Below are 20873 nucleotides of genomic sequence, written 5' to 3'. Positions count from 1 at the left end.
CATAGGAAATAGTTGCACCATCGCCCTGCAAAGCACGATAATGACTAGAAAGCTTTAACATTTCCTCTCTCAGAATGTCAGTAATCCCTAACCAGTAATCCCACTTCCAGGAAGCCCGCCCCAAGGAAGCTGCCTGAGATGTGTACAAAGATGCATTCAGGAGGATGTTTATCGGGGCGTGTTTATATTAGTTAAAAATAGAAACAAGTGCATGCCCGAGTGGGGCAGATTGCAGCCTCTACTGAGCCACCTGCAGATATGGAAGATTCTGGAAGGCAGCCATTGAGAACTGCTTGAGAAGAACCTTTACTAATGTAGGGAACACCTTCATATTTCAGAGTTAGAGAAAAGGCAGCTTGCCAAGATGATGTTTCTGTAAATACATGAGAAAGAACACACAGGGCAGACAGAAGAGCCCAGGAGGGAGGAAGAGGGGAGGGGATGGAGAGGGGAGGGAGAGAGAAGGAACTGAAGAAACCCATATACAACTTTGCAGGGGAATAGGGCTCGTTCTCCTCCTTGGGCTTCTCGGTGATCCCTCAGTTTCCCGTGATGATTTGTTCACTGTGTACATACTCACAGAACACTTACAGTGCAGCCATTGTCCACCTCACCTACAGGAGTCGGTGGGCATTTTACAATCTGTTGTATAAAATAAATGGTTAGTCTGATGCTCTTCCTTCTAAGTGTTTCTTTTCTCAACACCTTTTTAAAAGATGTGCTTATTTTTATTTCATGTATATGAGTGTTTTGGCTGTGTGTGTGTGTGTGTGTGTGTGTGTGTGTGTGTGTGTGTGTGTGCAATGCCCACAGAGGCCAAAAGAGGACAGAGCCCTGGAACTGGAGTTACAGACAGTTGTGAGCCGCCATGCAGGTGCTGGGAACAGAGTCCAGGTCCTCTGGGAGAGTAGCTAGTGCTCTTAACCACTGAACCATCCCTCCAGCTACCCACCCCAAAGCCAGTACATTTCTGTGGTCTCCATCCCACACTTGGTCACTGTCTTGGAGAGTGTGAGTGTGCTGGGATGCACCAGGGAAGATGTGGCTTAAACAAACAGGAGTTTTTTTTTTTCTTGTAATTCCAAAGGCTGAGAATTCAAGTTCAAGGTGTGTCAAGTTTAGTTCCTTCTAAGGATTCTGTGCTGCTGACCTCTCCCAGGGCCTTTCTTGGTGAGACTGGCATCTTGCTTTTTTTCTTGTAAAGACTGCTTGGCTAGGATGCGGATCCACACTTACCACCTCATTTTTTATTCAGATCCCTCTATCTCTAAATGAGATTATTTAAATGGGGTTCCATCATGATAGACTCACCAACTGATGGAAACATCGATACTGAGCATTGGCCAGTGTCCCTCACCCACTGAGCATCATAGTTCACAGCACAGCATTCGTGCTGCATAGGGTCATGGCTCCTTTGCTGATCACAGAGTGCTGTGACTAAGTGACGTGACTAGCATGACCAGAGACTGTGCCACCCTGGGGTACCTCCAGAACAGGTCCAAGTTCAAAGCCAGAAGCATAGGAAAGAGGAAAATCTAATTTGTGTCATCTTAGGCGAGAGACTTTCTGTAGAAAGGTTCTAGAGAGAAGGGGCTGGGGCTTCAGCAAGTAAACCAGAGGGAAACATTCAGTCCACAGCAAAAGTAGCATGTCCTGGTGACAGTGGCCATTTATTTGGCAAAGCCACTTGAGTTTGGAGCAGGGACGGGAGGGAGGTGAGTGTGGATGGGGAGGTCATTCATTGTCCTCTCTGAGAAACTGTTGTGAGATATGACATGGGCCTCCTGTTGACCCTGCACATGGCTGACCTCAACTTATCTAGCTAGAGCAGAGACAGCAATGTGACTGACTGTCCCCAACTAAGCCCATCACCAGAGGCAGGCTTCTGAGAGCTACAATAAAACCACTCATTGTGGACAAATTCATTCTGTTACCAAATTCTGAAGCACTTTGATGTAAGAAGCATTGACGTTAAAGACATTAAACACTTACAGTGGGGTCTAAATGTTAAAACTCAGACCTTAAAAAGTCATTGTTTCTCCATGTCAACTTAAAAGTGATATCGATTTATAAAACCAAGGGTACAGGGCAGTTGTATTAGTCATTCTCTGTTGCTGTAACAAAATATCTGAGGCTGTATACTTTATAGAGAAAAAGGGCATGTTTGGGTTTCAGTTCAAACCCTCCTCTGAATAGTGACCTTTTGATCCTGCAGTTAGGGTGAAGGCGGCCATTCATTTATTCCACCTTGAGTCCCTAAACGATGTCACAGTGAAAGTAACAGCAAAAGTCATGTGTGGTGCACTGCTGCAGCTCTTAAGTGTCACCTAATCATAAAACATTCTTTGCTTTAGCATAGACTGCTGAAAACTGCCCAGGCCTTCTGCGTCTCCTTCCACATCTGTGTGAATAAATCTTTATTAAAAAGTGGTAGTGCCGGGCGGTGGTGGCACACGCCTTTAATCCCAGCACTCGGGAGGCAGAGGCAGGTGGATCTCTGTGAGGCCAGCCTTGGCTACAGAGTGAGTTCCAGGAAAGGCGCAAAGCTACACAGAGAAACCCTGTCTCGAAAAACCAAAAAAAAAAAAAAAATGTGGTAGGAAAATAAAAGCATTGTGCAGGGTAAGAGGTCGCTCAGGAGTCACCTTTGCTGGCAGTTTCTAGGAAAGGCATTTGTTGGATAGGACACACAACAAGCCACAAGGAAAGCACAGGGGTGGTGAGGCAGATGTGTCCCCAGGGAGGTCCCTGTCCTTGGGGAGCAGGTTTTCTATTGGAGGGAGATGGACCTTGAGCAAATGAACCCACATGTGTCAAATGTCAGGACTATCCTAAAGAATGTAGACATCGAGAGGAGCCAAGGGACAGGGGGCTGATGAGATTGGGAAAGAGGCTTTTTTGTGTAAGGTAGCCAAATGGGCTTTCTTGCTTTTGGGGCCAAAATGAAGCATCATGAGGAACCAGAAAAACATGTAGGCTAAAGGAAATAGCGAACCCATGGCAGGCTGAAGCAAGGGCTGTCTAGAGACTTTGGGAAGCCAGAATGCTGAAGGGACAGGTTGGGGGTGGCAGTTGAAAGTGAGACTGGAGAGATCTGGCTAAGCAAGGATCAGAACGAGCTGCTGGGGCCTGTCAGGAAGACATCCACCCGGGGCTGTTTGTCAAGTATATTGTAGGGCTCAGGGTGGAATCGGGAGACCACAAATGGGTGTCTCTGACAAACCCCTGAGGAAGGATGGGGCAGGACCAGGGCACAGGAGGTGGACAGAGCCATGTTTTCAGCCCTAGGGGAGGTTGAGCTGATAACATGCTGTGATACTTGGGTTAAGAGAAGAGGAAAGGGGGAAAACAAGGGTGACTTGAGGTCCTCAGACACCAGCTGGTGTCCTGTACTCCCCTTCTAGGACTGCCCACTAGGAGCTAACATAGATCTCCCAAGTTCAAGGTTTATTAAATCTCCAGTGAGACAGGCTCCATTCATTCAGGTGCCTCTCCACAGACTACTGCACTTGGGATTGAGTTCAGGGTCCCAAGCTTCTTTTGACAAGGTACCTTGGTGGGATATCTCACAGAACACAGAGAAGAGCACTCACACTGTAGTGCAGTTTTCAGAGACAAGTCAGGCCAGTCGGGTGCTGACACACCTCCAGGGCAAGGTCCACGTGTGTGCTGAAGACATGCATCAGGCATCTCTCCACATCCTGGGACATGGGTGTGCTCTGTAGCCAGGCCCCTGCTGAGTTCTCCTCTCCCGGGTTTTCAGGAAGATATCACAATGCCAGCTTGATGTCAAACCACCAGCCCTGAGATACTCCTGTCTCTCTCAGCATAAACCCACCTATTATCTATGAGGCTTGTGATAGCAAGGACATTCTTTTTTTTTTTTTTTTTTTAGCTGAGGATCCGAACCCAGGGCCTTGTGCTTGCTAGGCAAGCACTCTACCACTGAGCTAAATCCCCAACCAGACATTCTTATCACTGGGATAAATTCAGGACCTTCGTCTTCCCTCCCAGGAACTCAAGACAGACAAGTTTATTTCTTTTCTGGGTGGCAGGGTAGATGCCTGGGACAGATGCTTCAAAAGGGAGGAGCTGAGTCTGGCAGGGGAAAGTGAGGGATAGTCACAGATGTGGGAGCTTCTGGGCTTTGGTGATACATTAGATATAGGGGTGGTGGGGCAGATATGGGGGTGATGAGGCAGATACAAGGGTGATGGAGCAGATATGGGGTGATGGGGCAGGTGGATGGATGAGTTGGAGCTCAGGGAACAACTGAGACCAGAACATACAGAAAGCATGCCCTGGGTGCCATGCCTCTGGGAGTGATATGGCTGAGGAGAGAAAGGAGCAGGTGGCCATGCTCAGGGCGGCTGGGGGAAAACAGGTAGGTGGAGAGCTCCTCTACCGAGCACTCATGAGAGGGCCAAGCAGCAGCTCCTGGACATGGTTCATTGGGGCCACAGCAACCTGGAGCTGAGCAGCTTTGGAGGAGGGGAAGGAAGCAAGGTGAAAATGGTCGATGAGGTAAAGAACAGGGACCCCAGTGGGACTGTGTCCTCAAGAGGACTCACATGGGTGCTGTTGCAACCAGTCTGGTGGCTGCAGAGAGTGGCACTATAGGTAATGGGTGCCAAGTCCTGGGCCACTGGTTAAGGGTGTCTTCTGAAAGGATGTCCAGTCAGCTAAGCCAAATACAGACGTGAGGCATAGCCAGGCTACCAGGCCCCCATGCCACCCATTTCACAGAGAAGAAACCAAGGCCCAGGGAAGGAGATCAGCCCAAGGTTCCTCCTAGCAGCCCTTATTCCTTTGCTATACCGTGAAAGCATAGAAGGGTGAACGGAGGGAAGGGGTGTTCTGGTTTGCTTTCTGTTGCTGTGATACAACACTCTGACCAAAAGCAATTGAGGGAAGAAAGGTTTTATTTGGCTTGCACTTCCAGATCATGGTTTATCATTTGGGGAAGTCAGGGCAGGAACTCAAGTAGGAACATGAAGTTAAAACCATGGAGTAAAAAAACAAAACAAAACAAAACAAAAAAACCATAGGAATGATGTTTTCTGGCTTGCTCACTGGCTCCTGCTCAGCTAGCTTTCTTGTATAACTCAAGACTACCTGCCTAGAGAATGGTACTACCCACAGTGGACTGGGCCCTCCTATGTTCATTAAAAATCAAGACAATCCACCTAGACAGACCCATCGGGCAGTCTAGGCAATTTTCCAAATGAGACTTTCTTCTTACGTGACTCTAGGCTATGTTAAGTTGACAATTAAAGCTGACTAGGACAGTCAGGGAGAGAAGAAGAAGGAAAAGTATTGGAAGAGGGGTGAGATCCAGGACAATGAGAATTTGTGAGAACAGAAAGAAGCTAGCCTTTCTTTAGGAAACCTATTAAGAATTCTAGCCCCACAAAATGTTCAGAATTAACAAGGCCTGGAACATGCACCGTGGGGGGGCACATCAGGCCAGCTGCTGAACCTGGAAGTTCCTGACCAGCCCTTTCCCTCTCCTCACATGGTGAGCATGCAGTTCTTCAATCACAGGTCAGGAGTCAGGCAATGATGAAGAGAAGAATCGAGAAGGACCAGGGCACCATAGTTTGCCATATCGGCCCACATGCTTTGAGGGGTTGAAAATTTGTGCTGAGTCTGTCAGTGCCTGTGGGCTGCAAATGGGGAACTCAGTGGTCAGGGGACGTGTACCCCTCTTTCCACCCTCACCCGATAGCTGTAGGGACAGTTCTTCAAAAGTTAGAAAGAGGAAATTAGGCCTGGGTATCCCGACCACAACATGTCTGCCTCACTTTGGGAATCCCTTGACCTCAAACATTAGAAAGCCCCAAAAGGTCCTGGAAATGCACCCCCAAATGAGCCAAGTGAATGCCAGTGTCAGAACTGAATATTGGCCCATTGATTGCCTATATGTCCTAGGCTCAGGAAGCATGACTGACAAATAGTGTCCAATGCTGGACTGGGATGGGGGAAATGGGTATTCACACACACACACACACACACACACACACACACACACACACACACACACACACGTATGTAGTATGTGTATTTCCATTACTGTATATGCATGAGAGACTCAGGAAAAAATAGGGAAGGGTCAGGAGACTGGTCAGGGTAGCTGACTGAGTCCTTGGTTTTTCCAGAACTGTGGCAAGTCCACTGAGTGACGTTCACATCATGAGGTGACATCAAAGGTGGTCCGTTGTGATTGGGGGCTAAAACATCACAGGATGGGATCCTTTCATGTCAGGTTAAACAGTAAGTCCCCTGCAAATCCATGGAAGCTGCTGCAGAGTCCTCCAAGCCTCTTGGAGCCCTGAACTACCCATCAAAAGATGCCAAGGTCCTGGCCAGGTGTGCCACCCCTGTAAGAGTATGTGACCCATGTCCTGCTTGGTGGAGGGCCTGCCTTTGGGGGCTGATCCTCTGCCACCATATCCCACCCCTTCTAGGGCACTTCAGCTGGTGGCAATGTGTAGTGTTTTTAAGAGCGTTTGTTAGCTTTTTCTTCTCATGGGTTTGGAAAGCTCCATGGCAGTCTGGCTATCAGGGAGGCTGCAGAAGGCAGGACCGAGCTGAACTGATGAATGCAGGGAGGGAGGCGAGGCTTCTGGCAGCAGCCACAGCCGCAGTCCCAGGTGGGGGCAGCCGTGGACTCTGCAGCAGCTCTGAATGCCTCTGCCACCAGCAGCCAGAGCTCACTGCTCTGGGTCCTGCAGACCCCTGGGTTGGAGCCACACAGACAGGAGGTTGACTGGCCTGGCAGAGCTCACCTGGGGCACACTGTGGAGGGTAAGTGAGGGATACGGAGGCCACACTGGCTCTAAGACTTCCTGAGAAACAGCCAATATGGCTGGCTGTTGGTGTGAGAGCTCTGCTGTGTGGGACTGAAGGGGGAAATAGTCTGTTCCTGGTGATTCTGCGAAGCGGCCCAGGACTTGGCTCTATCTAAACACAAGGTGCCCAGAGTTCTGGGGAAGGAAGATTGTTCTTGGCTCGTGCCCAAAGCAAGGCCATTATAGGGCTTCCCTGAAAGTTCCGAGTTCCTTCCCTCATTCTTTGCCAGATGTGTACTGAGGTGCTAAGACATGCCAGGCTTTCTGCAATGTACCTGGGGATTCAAGATAGATCAAGATAGCTCTAGGCCTGGGCCTAGAGCAGCCCCCTCATCTTCCTGGGAGTGTTTTCCTGGGAGTGTGGCTGCTTAAATAACTGTAGTGCTCTGTTTTGTGAAGTGTGGTAGAAGAGGGCCCATAAGAGGCAAGTTGGGCTGCAGAGTGCTAGAGATTTACAGGGCAGTGGCCACTCCAGCTGAGTCGTGATGGATGAGTAGGAGTCGGTTAGCAGGGAACAGTAGGAAGCCAAGACATTGTGGATGGGACGTAAAAATACTTGGACTTACAGAATGTGACAGTGTTTGGGGGCTGGCTGAGCTACCTAAGCAGGCAGCAGAGTGGCTGACAGGGCTGCATCACAAAGGGTGTCGGGATGCCAGATGTTTGGGCTCAATCCTAGTGGGCACTCAGAGACAGATATTACAGCAATTGATTTGTGTGCTTGGCCTGTGGGTCATAGAAACTGCTGTGGAAGGGGATAAAGACAGAGGGAGGAGACCTCTCCCTAGAGGGAAGTCCACCTTTGTGAGGGTTTTGGGCAACAGTGTCAGGAGTTGATGGGACAGGCAACTCTGCCCTGCTAGAGTGAGTGTGACAAGGGTGAGTGAGTGGTGAGTGGAAGGGAAGAGTCCCGATAGTCTCGGTGAACAGTGGGGCTCTGGTTGGTTAGGGGCTTTTCCAGAATAGTATGGAGAAACAGGTTGGGGGTTGGAGGTGGAAAGGCTGGGTATGGCCACTTCAGGGGGCTTGGCCTATAAATGGCAGCATATTGAAAGTCCCCATGGTACCTTATCTTCATGGACTCTGTGGCACACCGCTGGGCTTGTTGGTCAATATAAGGCTGCCATCTGCCTGCTTCCAGGTCCCTCATGGGTCTCCACACAGTCACCAAATAGGCTGCATCAGCCACCAGCCACAGCAAGATGGCATCCCACATCACTGCCAGGGCATGAAGAGTAGAGGGGCAGACATGCACAGGGCACTGTGTCCAGATGGCAGGCATCTCTGAGTCACGGTGAGCAGGCATGTTGTGGCAGCTGGCAGCATAGGACCTATGTCAGACACCACTCAGTGAGGAAGACCTCAAGTCCCAACAGACACCAGAGACTCTGGCAGGGTAGCAGGAGGGCAGGAGACTCACCTAAGGCTGGCTGGTCTAGCATGGGTCAGCCACCTCTGTCGCTTCCCTCAGTGTGTTAGGGCTTTTCCTGGGCTTTGGAAAAGACCTAGGGTTGGGGTTAAAGTACTGAGGGCCTGAGATGCCAGCTTTGTGGGGATCCCCAGTGATATGAAGCAAACCAAAATACCCCCCTTTTTGCAGAATTCTGTTGGCTTCTTCCACCAGGCCTATTCAGTGATTCCACAGGCAATCAGAAATGTGAGCCCCCCTCATCAAAGTTACACAGCCAGGGTCTGACTACGCCAGGTCTCTGCCCAGGAGTCTGGTCTCCTCTCTTCCACACACTACAAAGCCATGGTGACATGTGGGGGAACGCTGAATAGCAGATATTAAAAATAGTATAACATTATTTATATACAAGTCAGAATTGTTTGTTAAAACAAAGAGATGGGAGAGCAGAGGATGCTTGTGAATGTGTGCAAGTATGTACTTAAGGCTCCACACATCGCCACCACAAAGTGTTAAACACGGGCTGGTAGTTTGGCTGTTATCATTTCACACAACGTTCACTGTGGAAATAGGTCCATCATCCCCAGTTTTATGGAAGAGGAAATTGAGGCTTGAAAAGGTGAAGAGTGGCAGAAACTGAATTTGAACCCAGGACTCCTCTATTGGGAGCAGCAGTCAGTGCTAATGTTGCTCAAGGTGCCCTGATGTCTAGCTCTTGGAGGCACACTGCCAGGCACCATTTACAAAGTGCTGGCAATCAACCCCAGGGCTTCATGCATGCTAGGCAATCTTTCTACAGATTGGGCCACATCCCAATTCCCTGTCACACTGTTACAGAACAAAGAAGGTGGGTCCAGAAAAAGGAAGCCGCTGTGGAGAGTCAGGGCAGAGACCCTGGTGGTGCCCAGGCTAGCTCTTTGCAGCATATCTTATGAGAGCCTCACTGAGGTGGGCCTCCACCCCTTGACCTTGAAATAGGACACAAGGACCTGAGGGGAGACAGGGAAAAAGAGAGGTGAGGGGTGCAACAATGAAGATGAGGTCAGAGAGAAGGCAAGCCCTGGAGTCTTCCCAGCAGGGGAAGAGGGCAGTGTAGTGGGGTGGTGCCAGCTGGGTGTGACCTGGGTCCCCTCCCAGCTTTGCTGCCAGCACCTCGGTGACACCCTCACCAGCTCCCAGAGGCTCCAGTTCCTCCAAGTGCCACAAACTGTTGTATACCATGTCTGCAGAACTCCTACACTGGGTCCCAGTCGGTTATTCAGGTTTTTATTTCTTGCAGTATTGATGGTGAACCCAGGGCCTCTCCCCCTGTGCTCAAGTGGATTACCACTCAACCACACAGCCAGCTCCGCCTGATGTTTGCGTTTTCATCAGTTTTCCAGTTTACATGATTCTATTATTTTTTTTGAAACTGATGTTTGTTTTTATTTTTTTTAGTCTTTTGAGGCAGGGTCCAGGTTGGCCTCAAACTCACTCATGGTGATCCCCCTGCCTTGGCTTCCCAAGTGCTAGCATGTACTACCACGTTTGGCATCTCTTTAGCTCTTCATGATGCTTCTTATCATAAACAGAAGCCACGCAACACAACCAAGACTAAGGAAGAAAAGAGAATGCTAGGAGTTAGCTCCACCTGCCACCTGCTCTGCCTCGGGCTTCCAGGAGAGGGCCAGTCAGTGCAGGAGGCTCTGGGGGTACCCGTTCCCTGAGCCCCTTCCCCTCCTGGAGTCAGGTTCCATGTGTGGGTCAGCATCTCAGTAAGACACATACCATGGAGCTAGAAGCTTGTTGGAGGGTTTTAGAAATGCAGCTGCAGAGATAAGAGAGCATCTCCCGAGCCACCTCTCAGCACACTCCGTGCAGGATCAGGCTCTGTAGGAAGCATGCCAGCAGTAGCGTCATAATCCCATCAGAGGATGGAAGGAAGGAGGCTGTGGGCTGGATTCTAGAACAGGTCTCCTTCAGGACCCAAGAACTGAGAATGCCTCTGGTCCTGCCCTTGGGGAGAGCAGGAGGCAGACCCAGACTAGTAGAGGCGATGGGAAAGAACGGGTGGGTGTCAGAGGAGTTCCTCACTCCAGTACCCATCAGCCTGCCTGCTGGACTTGACCTCAGGTTAGCCCTGGGCACTTTAGGGAGCAGCGCCTGGGCCTGGAATCCCTTTAATCCCATATTAATGAGTTACATGAGCAGGCTTAGCTGGGGAGAAATGCAGCAGTTCCCTTCTCTCTGAAAGGAAGGTGTGGCTGGAGGGAGCTCAGGTGGCCCCTCCCATCTGGGCCCTGCTCAAATTCCAGGGTCAGAAGATGAGACAGTCAGGGGCTTCCCCACTGTCCTACATGAGCTGTGGAGGTAGATACAGTCTGCAGATGTCCCCCTCCACTGTGAGGGAGCCATCCCAATGGACTTTGGTGGGCTGTGACCCTAATAGGGAACTAGTGAAGGGGCCAGATTTATTCGGAATGACAGAGTAGACATTTCATTGAGAGGATCTTGAAGACCTTCTAGTTCAATGTCATTCTTAACCAGGGCTGCAGTGACCTCCAGTTAGGTCTCACAGCAGGTGTGGGGCAGAGCTCTCCACCCTCACCCCCCACCCCCCACCCCTGCAATGAACTGATGAACTGTCTGTGCTGGTTCTGATTGCTCCCATGTAAGTCAGCTCTGGCCTTGGCCTCTGGGGACACCAACCCACTATGGTGGTCATTTCCCCTGCCCTCTTCCAGGCTTCACACTTGGGCCCCTCCACATCAGAGAGTACTAGAAGTCGTCTGTGCAGGTCCCAGTGCCATGCCTGGTGGCCAGTGGGTACATGGTGCCCACGAGGGGACTTGTACTGACAGCTTCTCTGTGGCATTGGTGTCTCCTCCTTCAAAACATCTCCAAGCTTTTGTAGAACTGGGAGTCCGGAGGCATTGCTTGAGTGCAGGGTGGAGGTCTAAGATCCTCTGCTGTAGGGTGGGCCACCCTGCAGCTCCCTCATCTCTCCTGGGGCTTCTCAGGCAGGCACACTTCATCTAACCTGCTCCCCATGGTCACCCCAGCACTTTATCCCAGCCCCCACCCTAACCCTGTGCCCTCACACAGAGAGACAGAAGACAGAGTTCTTCCTATAAACCAGAACTATTGTTGCCAGGGCAGGAGGAAGGGGGCAACAACAGAGCCAACTGATGGGGAACCCAATCTCCCCTGAACCTGGGAGTTTGAAACCAGAGGCTTGAGAATAAATCCACTGCAAGGCTGTGAGGGAGCCAGTTCCCGCTGTGAAAGGGCCTCTTGTTTTACCCCTGATCTGGAATGCACACTTTGATTCCTTTTTAATTGACTGCAGTGCTGGGGCTGAGTACACCTCCTGGTCCTCTGACTTGAGACTGGGGGACTATGTCAGGCTCCTGCAGGGCACAAGATTGCCCCGGAGCCTGGGAAATTACACCTGGCAGGGGTGGGGTGGGGGAATGGGGATGTTTATTCTGACACTTCAGAGCAGAGACTCTGATGGGTGCTATGCTAGGGACAGCTTCCCTGTTCAGTCCCAAGCCAGGTATCTGTGGGCTCCCCACAGCCCTGGCTCCTCTGCTGTCTGGGACCAGCCTATTTGCCAGCCACATCCTGCTTCCCTGTACAGAACACCACTTAGCCAAGCAGAGCAGACAGATCTCAAAACCCAGAGGCCTGTGGGAGGCGATACCACTTTACCTGTCTTACTTTGCCCTGGAGTCTGTGGTTTCGAGACACAAAGGGTGAGAAGCCCTTTGAAATCCCCCTTGTTGCCTCCCAACCAACACTGTATTGTGCATACTGCTCTAGAATGATCTGTAATGATCTGGATTCTTGCAGACCACCTGTCCCCCATGTGTGGCATATGTCACTTAAGGACACAGACTCCATCTTCTTTGTGTCTGGCTCAGATGGTGTCCCCAGACATGGTGAGATAAATACTTTTATGGTACCTGGTGAGAGAGACTCCACATAAAATGTGACCTGACTGAAGGTGTGCCTCAGTGGTAGAATGCATGCCTAGAAGGCAACAAAAACCTAAGCTCCACTCTCAACACTGAGGAGAAACAAACTTCATATCTTGCTAATTCTGATTTGAGAACTTACCCAGTGTTCAGGGCCTCCCTGAGTGATGCTTGTCTATGCAGTCCCCGAACTGGGTAGAACTGAGGGCATAGGGGTGACACCAGTATGCCAGATGTCCCTGGTCCCCAGGAGAACAGCTAGTGAGACCCCGCTTCCGTGGGGAAGTGAAAGAGTTCAGAGGTGGAGCAGAGCTCCTTAACATGCAGACATCGCTGAGGAGGGTGTGCTGGAGTCTCCCTGGGGGAGAGGAGAGGATGGGAGCTAAGGAAGTCACTGAGGAGCAGCAGGAGCATGAGAGAAGCCTGGGGACTGGATTGTGGAAGACAGAGCTGGAGAGGAGGACAAGCCCATGCTAAGGACTTTGGCTCAAAGGGGACAACAGAGAGGGGCTAAGGCAGAGACTAGGCAGGGGTCCCTTTACAAGGAGCCTCACCATCCCTGGGAAGATGTGGGCTTTTATTTTGCTAAGTAGACGGTAGTCCTGGTGACCAACAACTCACGTAGGGGCACAGTATACATTATGGCTGAGCTCAATACTTTTCTCCCAAAGAAAAATTCCCCCACACCAGGTCAACAATTCTAAGTATGTTACCTTTATAGAAAGGGACATGGTCTCTTTAAATGTCTCTTAGAGACTTGATGTGGTAATGACCTGGGTTCAAGTTTTAGCTCCGAGATGCCTTACCTGTGTGACCTTTAGGAGGGTCATCTGTTCCTTCTGAGTCCTTTATTTGCCTGAACCCAAGCCTTTCGAGGTTCAACAGGACAATGTCACAATGAGGTATTGTGTGTATACAGACAAGCCATGTACAGTTGTGGCTCCCGTGAGAACTCGCCACTGAGGCACACCCTGCTAATAAGAATTCCATCGCACGCAGGAAGGAGAGACCCAAAGATGGTCGTCAGAAAGGGGGAGGGGGAAGGGAGGCAGAGGAGGAAGAAGACAGAAAAGGAGAGAGGGTGAGGGAGGGAGAGAGGCAGGCTAGCTGAGGAGATGACTCCCTCAATAAGGCGCTGGCCACATAAGCATGAGGACCTGAGAGTGATCCACAGGAGCCACATAAAAATCCACAAACGTAATCCCACACTGGAAAGGGAGAGACACGTGGATCCCTCAAGCTCACTGGCAAACCAGCCTAGACTACTTGGCGAGCTTCAGATCCCAGTGAGAGGCCATGTCTCAAAAAACAAGATGGATATCTCCTGAAGAATGACATCTCTTTATGTGGCCTCTACACACACACACACACACACACACACACACACACACACACACACACACCATGTGGCCCCGTATGAACATGCATCCACATGCACCCACCTATATAAAGTAAATAAATAAACAAGAAAATGGAATCATTCTTTTTAAAAAGAAATTTGTTTTATCCTTATGGGTGTTTTGCCTATACATGTATACTTTGAGCAGGCAGTGCCTGCAGAGGCCAGAAGAGGGCACTGGATCCCTTGGAACTGGCGTTACAGTTGACAGCTACCCTGTGGGTGCTAGGAATTGAACCAGGGGGTATAAGCAGCCAGTGCTCTTACCTCTGAGCCATCTCACCATTCTTGAAGAGCTTCAGTGTCTGCTTTAGTAACCAACACTCTGTCTCTTGGCTTGAGGGTCTCCCGCTCGACTCTTTTCCCAGAGGGCACCCAGATACTTGGCAATGCCAATCAGCTAAAGGACCAGAATAACAAGATGCCAGCTCTTCAGGCTAGGAGAACCCTGCCCAGAGTGCTGAGGTCAGCATCCTGGAGCCAATCACTATTTAAGTGGCCTAGAGCTCTCCAGGGTCCTGACCAGCCCAGGTTCCTGGAGCAGAGAGGGTACAGGAGCCCTGTGGCTCAGTCCTTTGGCCATAGAACTGACTGTGATTGCCACAGCTGGAGGGAGCACGGGTATGTAGAAGGATGGAATTGGAGACAACTCAGATCCAAGTTTAAGATCTGGTCCCCAATCCCTCCATCTACTCACCTCCAAATGGGGGTGGTGATCTCATTTTCCAACTGTGTGGGTTAATAAGCACTGGAGGAGCTAACGCAGGCGTATGTACATGTTCTTTACATGGCTAGTGCTCGTGGACTTCAGGATCCCTGGCCATGGTTATGAGTCCAACCAGAGAGATATTCTCAGAAGGGATGAGGCTCTAGAGTGTAGTAGAAGAAAGACCAGTGATATTTGGTCTTCAGGTTTCTATATTCAGAAGGAAAAGGGATGGAGTTGTGAGTCTTTGGGTGACTAGAATATTTTACCAGAAAAGCTCAGAATGGATGAAGGAGCCTCCATGTATGCTAAGGTCAGTATCCCAGGCCAACCAACTACACCCAAAACAGCATCTCTGCATGTAATGTATATAAAACAGAATGGAATAGCTTATGATCCCTTTCTCCTCATGAGCTTCAGATCTGTGTGTATTTTAGCTCAGGCAGCATCTTGTTCCTGAGTCCTGTGCTCAGCACCAGTGTCTTGGGCAGTACAGTTTCAACACTGGCGTGTGTGTGTGTGTGTGTGTGTGTGTGTGTGTGTGTGTGTACAGGAGTACATGCATGGGAAGCCAAAGGACAACCTCAGGTCCCATTCTTCAGTTGATGTCCATTCTGGTTATTTTTTGATTTGCCTGGAACTTGACAAGTAAACTAGGCTAGCTGGCCAGTGAGTCCCAAAGATACACCTGCCCCAGCTTCCCTGATGATGGGATTGCTGCATCATGTACCACCATGCCTCACTTTTTTCACATGGGTTCTGTAGGTCAGCCTCAGGACCTTGCACCTGCATAGCAAATGCTTCCCTGACTAGGTTGTAGTTGAATCTTTTTTATTCTTGTTCTTTAGGGACCCGCCATCCAACTCCCAAATAAACACATGGAGACTTACTCTTACTTATGAATGCCTGGCCTTAACTTGGCTTGTTTCTAGCCAGCTTTTCTTAACTTAAATTATCTTCTCTACTTTTTGACTCTGGGCTTTTCCCTTTCTCTGTTCTATATATCTCTCTTTGCTTCTTACTCTGTAGCTGGCTGTGTAGCTGGGTGGCTGGCCCCTGACATCCTCCACTCCTTCTCCTATCTCACTCCTCCCTGTTTCTTCTTCTCTCTCCTATTTATCCTCTCTGACTGTCAGCCCTGCCTATCCTTTCTCTTGCCTTGACATTGGCCATTCAGCTCTTTATTAGACCATCAGGTGTTTTAGACAGGCACAGTAACACAGCTTCACAGAGTTCAACCACTGCAACATAAAAGAATGCAGCACATCTTTGCACCATTATGCAAATATTCCACAGCATAAATGAATGTAACACATTTTAAACTAATACCCCACAGCCAGCACTAAGTCTTCTCCCCAAACCCTCAACATCAACTCTTAAGCATTTCCAAGCACAGTGAGGGATCAACTGGGGGTGGCAGTAAGCTGGCCACAAGTGTAGGTGCCCAGCTTTTGGATGAGTGGCTGGAAGGCTCCTGTCTTGACACACTGCCACTCACCGGCCTATGCTAAACATTCCAGACACTCATCCCTCGGCAAGAAAGCCTCAATGCCAGGGGTCACTGTTTGCTGGCTTGTGATGTATTGGTCATGAACCCCAGGAGCTAGCTGGTCTTCTGAAACTAAAAGACAGTTGCAGGGTGCACACTTCAGACTCCTCACCAATGATGTAGATTCAGCCATCTCCTTCCCTGAAGGGGCTGTGATTATATAGCAGAGGTGCCTGGAGCTGTGAGCAGCACTCACAAACCTGGGGTACCACAGCCCTACTAGCCACTAGAAATTCCCACCACTACAAGGTGCTGAGAGGCCCTAAGAGCTGTTCTGCCTTCTCCTTGGCCATGCAGGAAAGCAAGGCCTACTTCTTGAACAGTCAGTACAGTGGGGGACAATGGGGCTACAGTCCTTAGCCACCAGCCTAACTCCAGGTTCAGTGAGAGAACTTGTCTCAAAGGAAAAAGGCAGGGACTGGGGTGTTAGGTGAGGTGGGAAGGGGACCATCAAGCCCCAGAGATCTTTCAGTCTCTGCCCTTCACAGTGCTGAGGTTACATATGCTCCACCCTATCCGGCTTTTTATGTGGGTGCTGGGATCAGAAGTCGGGTCTTCATATTTGCACAACAACCCTTTTACCCACTGAGCCATCTCTGCCCATCTCCCTTTCCTCTCTACTCTTTCCTCTCTGTGTCTCCAACTGCCTAGTACCATGCCTGGTATACAGGCAAGCAGCCAATCAACACTGGTGAAGTGAATCAGTACTATATCATGTATAAGCACGCAGATATTTGCAGTGTACATTTTTGTGTCTTCCTAACATTATTATGATTTGCTTCCCATAGTTATAGGCTTTGTTATATAATATCAGGATATTAAAAAGAATTTATTTACTTTATTTTATGTGTATGGGTGCTTGCCTGAATGTTTGTACGTGCACTATGTGATGCATGCACCAGAAGAGGTTGTCAGGTCCCCTGGAACTGAAGTTACAGACCATCATGAGCTGCCATGTGTGTAGTGAGACTCAAACATGGATTCTGAGGAAGAACAGCCATTGCTCTTAACCATGGAACCAATCCTCCAGCCCCAGTAGCAGGGCATTTAAAAAACATCAGTCTAAGCATAAACAGAGAAGACTAGAAGCCGCATCAACCCCATGGTACCAGGGTGCATCCAGGACCAAACCTTCCAGATCTCACTTATCCACAGATGCAGATGTACCAGTCAATCATTCACTGGACTATCACTAGTTACATGTTCATTGTGTTCCAGCTGTTGTGCCCAACATGAATCCTTACTGAGATACTAGGCTGGAGTAGGTTTCTTGGCTCTGACCAGAACGTGTTGGGGACTGGGTAGCTCCTTGATATGGGGCAGGCCCAAGCATGGTGCTCTAGCTTGCTTTCTGTTGCTGTGATAAAACACTGACCCAAAGTGACTTGGGGAAGAAAGAGTTTATTTTGCTTACAACTCCATGTTACAGTCCATGAAGGGAAATCAAGGCAGGTTCTCAAGGCAGGAACTGAAGCAGAGACCATGGAGGAACACTGCTTCATGCAATGGTTTCTAACCTGTGTTTAGAAGTGTTCTAACCTGGCAGTTTAGAAGCAGAGGCAACTAGAGGGTGGTGGCCATTTGCATAGGTGGAGAGGGAGGAATCCTGTCACTTTGGGAAGTCTGCTCATTATCCATCATGTCACAGTGAGGAGGGAGGGAGTGCAATGAGGTAAGGCAGGAAGACAGAGCACACAGAGGCTCAACAGAGATGTGGGAATGACAATTTGGTGACTCTCAGCTTCCGGCAAATGCCCTGCGTCTAGAGAGCGGCCAGCCTGACTCTGCACAGTGAGATGAAACATACCCTGTCCTTCTCGAGTCCATGCAGGGTGTCCATGTCACAGTCCTGTGGCTGTTAGGAAGCACCTATGGAGATCAGCATGCCCCTCATAGAGTCTCCAAGGGCTTGAGTGCCCATGTGCACCCACAGAAGTAACAAGACGCAATCTAAATTACAACCTCGTGGCCCAGGAGTGACCTGGGGACCATATACCCACTCCTCCCATCAGACATCAATGACCACATCCCCTGCCTATCCTCATTCTACCCTCCCAGGTGGCTGACACCTCTCCCTCAAATCCTTTGCCCTCTCCAGCTCCCTGGGCCCTCTTGGCCCCTTCCAGTCTCCACCTGTACAGGCCCAACTTTGCACAGTATTCCCAGCTGAGAGTTCACTGCCCACCTAGGTCCTTTGGCGTCACAGCCTCTACCTATTCACATTGCCCCTTGCAGAGGGCAGTAGCTGCACCTGTCTATCTTCCCACAGTGTTCCCAGAGCCCAGCAGGCAGCAGGCACACAGCCAGCAGTGGCAGACTGGCACATCCTGCAGGGTTGTCTTTGAACAAGGTGGCACTGTGGTCTCCAGCCTGTGTCTGGCAAAGCCTTGTTGGTGATCTGGGTCCCTGCCCTGTACACTGTCCTCTAGTCCCATATAACTCTATACTTTTCCCCTTAGGTGGTCCCCTCCCTGAACTGCCCCAGGCCTTGCTTTCTTCTCTATAAACAGGGCCTCATTTCTTTTCCCATCATGTGGGTGTTGGGAAGCACCTTGAACGAACCATAGCACAGACTTAAACTGCCAGGAAGGTGTGTTGCTTGGAGTCAGCCACTTGGGATACCAAATTCCAAAGTGAAATGTGGGGTGTAGCTTCCATTACTCTCACCATGAACAACTGATCTGGGCCTGGTGGAAGCAGGGCCTGGGGTAGAGGACCACGCTTTGTCTTTCCCATGCATCATTTGAATCTACTGCTAGGAAGGTCAAGGACTCCCCAGGACACCTGGCTGAATGTTATAGAAAGTTCCGAGAGAAACCCTTCATTAGAAGCCCTTCTTTGATTATCCCATCTTGAATGCTCAGCCATCAGCCACTGCTACTCTATGCGCAGCCCCAAATGCAACCCTCCCAGCCATGTTGGGGCAAGGATTGAACCTTCTTGCAAGGGCCTCAAGTGTCTGTCACACTGTGTGCTCTTTAGCGCAGTGCTCAGCCAGCTGGGCTCTGAGAGTGCATGCAAGAGAGCCATGGGGAAGAAGGAGATGGGAGAAGCACATGCTTGGTTTGTGAAGACATGAGCTTGCTGGGTGCAGCACTGGGAATGAGGACCCTGACTGCCCATCTCTGGATATGTAGTGCCAACTGTGGCCAGTGTTCCCAGATGTCTGTTGGAAGAAGGTACAGCTGCTGGACTTTGTATGCAATCACTCAACACTTTCTAAGCACCTGCTGCAGGCTGAGCGCAGCTCCAGGGCTAGACACCATCCAGCAATCGGAGGGACACCATTCCCCTATGGATGGTGCCAGCACACCTATGTCACCCAGTGTCCCCTCTGTTCCCTGTGCGTCTGCCCCATGCCACCACAAAGGCCACCCAGAACCTCCACATGGGTCTGGCTTGTAGGGTTGTCCCCGTCTCTTTCTCTCACTGTGTCTCAGCCCAGTCCTCTTCTATCCCACTGCACCACAGGCCTTTCTAGAAGTCACCAGGCTCTGCCTCCTTCCCAGGCTTTGTCATTGCTGTTCCTCCCATCACCAACATGCTTCCTCAATTTGTGTGGCTGTGTCATGTACCCCATTCCTCTGTCAAATCAGAGACTTCTTCCCCCAGGCCTCCTCAGCCGTGCAGCCTCCGACCCACTTGTATTCTTTTCTGCAAAGTGTCTAAAAACTGAGCAGTGACCGCAGAGCAAGCAGCTAGCTATTCAACTCCATGTTCATTGTCTCTTTGTGGGGACATGGGCCCTAGGAGCAATGACCCTTCCATCATACTCACCCTATGTTCACAGCACAGGACAGAGAAGGTGTCCCTGTGTAGTGGCTGACGAGGTACCCACTCCCTCCTGAGACCCCTCTGTGAAGAGGCTAAGACAGAGTCGTGGCTGTCAATCCTGCCTCTGGGTCTATGCCTGCTATCTGTCTACTTCCTGGCTCTGCAAGCTCACGGTAGCCTCTGCGACAGCTCTGGTCAATACCCTCCAAGTCCAGGTCTCAGGGAAAGCAATGACCTCAAACTGAGGATTCCTCCCCCTGGACGGCATACTGCTGCCTCAGAATGGAGAAGGTATTTTTAAATGTTCTTGCAAGTGCCAAAGTATGTCTTGTTAAAAATAAGGTCTGTGCGCATTGAGATGCCGCTCAGGTTCGCCTGCCGCCGCAGTGTTTAAATTAACCACATCGTGTGCCCAGCGAATTCCGAGCAACGTGTGAATCATTCAGGGTGAAAAAGTTGGAGCTGATATTTGCTGAGGTCGTTCAGTATTTACTCTGCAAACCCCACCCTAGAACTGCTCCATGCAGACTCTGCAAATACCAAAGCCTTTCCCAGCATGCAACCCTGTGCACCTTCCCCATTTCAGAGCTGGGGAAGTCTAGGGCCAAAGTTCAATCGGTTGGCCAGATTACGATGACTAGTGCCCTTAAAGGGAAGTTTTAGTGGCATTTTGGCCACAGCAAAGACCTCAATCAACCCTGCCCACACTTCCCCACATAATGAAGAACATGGGTCCTTTGTGGAAATATTTTGACTCCTGGCGGTGCCAGAGAAGAATCTCCATGCATATCCTTATGGTCAGTCTTTTGTGGCCCACAAATGTCACTTTCAGAGAGTCCATCTGCAGTTTCTGAGTCCCCGGTTGTGGGCAACCATCACAGCTGGCTCTCCTGCCCTGTCCCAGTATCCCAGGCACCTGTCATCCCAAATCCCCGGTTCTGCCCACCCAGCTGGATATCTGTTCCTATGGGACTCCGCTCAGATTCCGCCTAGTCCAGGAGCCCCATTCCATTTCCTCCCAAGATACCCTTGTGCTCTGGCTGATGCCACTGCATGACTGTGTTCACCTTGAGTTTGCAGCTGGTGTTGGCTCTGGGCTACAAGGCCTGCTGCTGGCTGCTGACCTTGGGCAAGTGCCAGTACCTTGGAGCCTCAGTGTCCACATCCAGGACATGGGCGCAGCAGCACTTGCAGAGCTCCTATAGGGCTCTCCAAGAACAGGAGGGT

The 20873-nt window shown here is 50.2% G+C and overlaps 1 protein-coding gene across 10 annotated transcripts in view; it reads left to right on the top strand.

Moving 5' to 3' along the window:
• Atp2b2 (ATPase plasma membrane Ca2+ transporting 2) overlaps window positions 1-20873 on the top strand; it is a 319903-nt gene that overhangs the window by 73542 nt on the left and 225488 nt on the right. Inside the window, exon 1 of one of the 10 annotated variants that reach the window (XM_036181092.1) lies at window positions 6786-6807. The exons of the other annotated variants lie outside the window; for them this stretch is intronic. The gene's annotated coding sequence lies outside the window, so the exon portion shown is untranslated. Of the gene's footprint in view, window positions 1-6785; window positions 6808-20873 lie in introns of those variants that run through there. 10 annotated transcript variants of the gene reach the window in all.

This window comes from Onychomys torridus, chromosome 3, assembly GCF_903995425.1.
Source record: "Onychomys torridus chromosome 3, mOncTor1.1, whole genome shotgun sequence".
Taxonomy (NCBI): Eukaryota; Metazoa; Chordata; class Mammalia; order Rodentia; family Cricetidae; genus Onychomys; species Onychomys torridus.
Note: the sequence above shows the minus strand (reverse complement) of the source record. Positions and strands in the feature narration are given on the sequence as shown.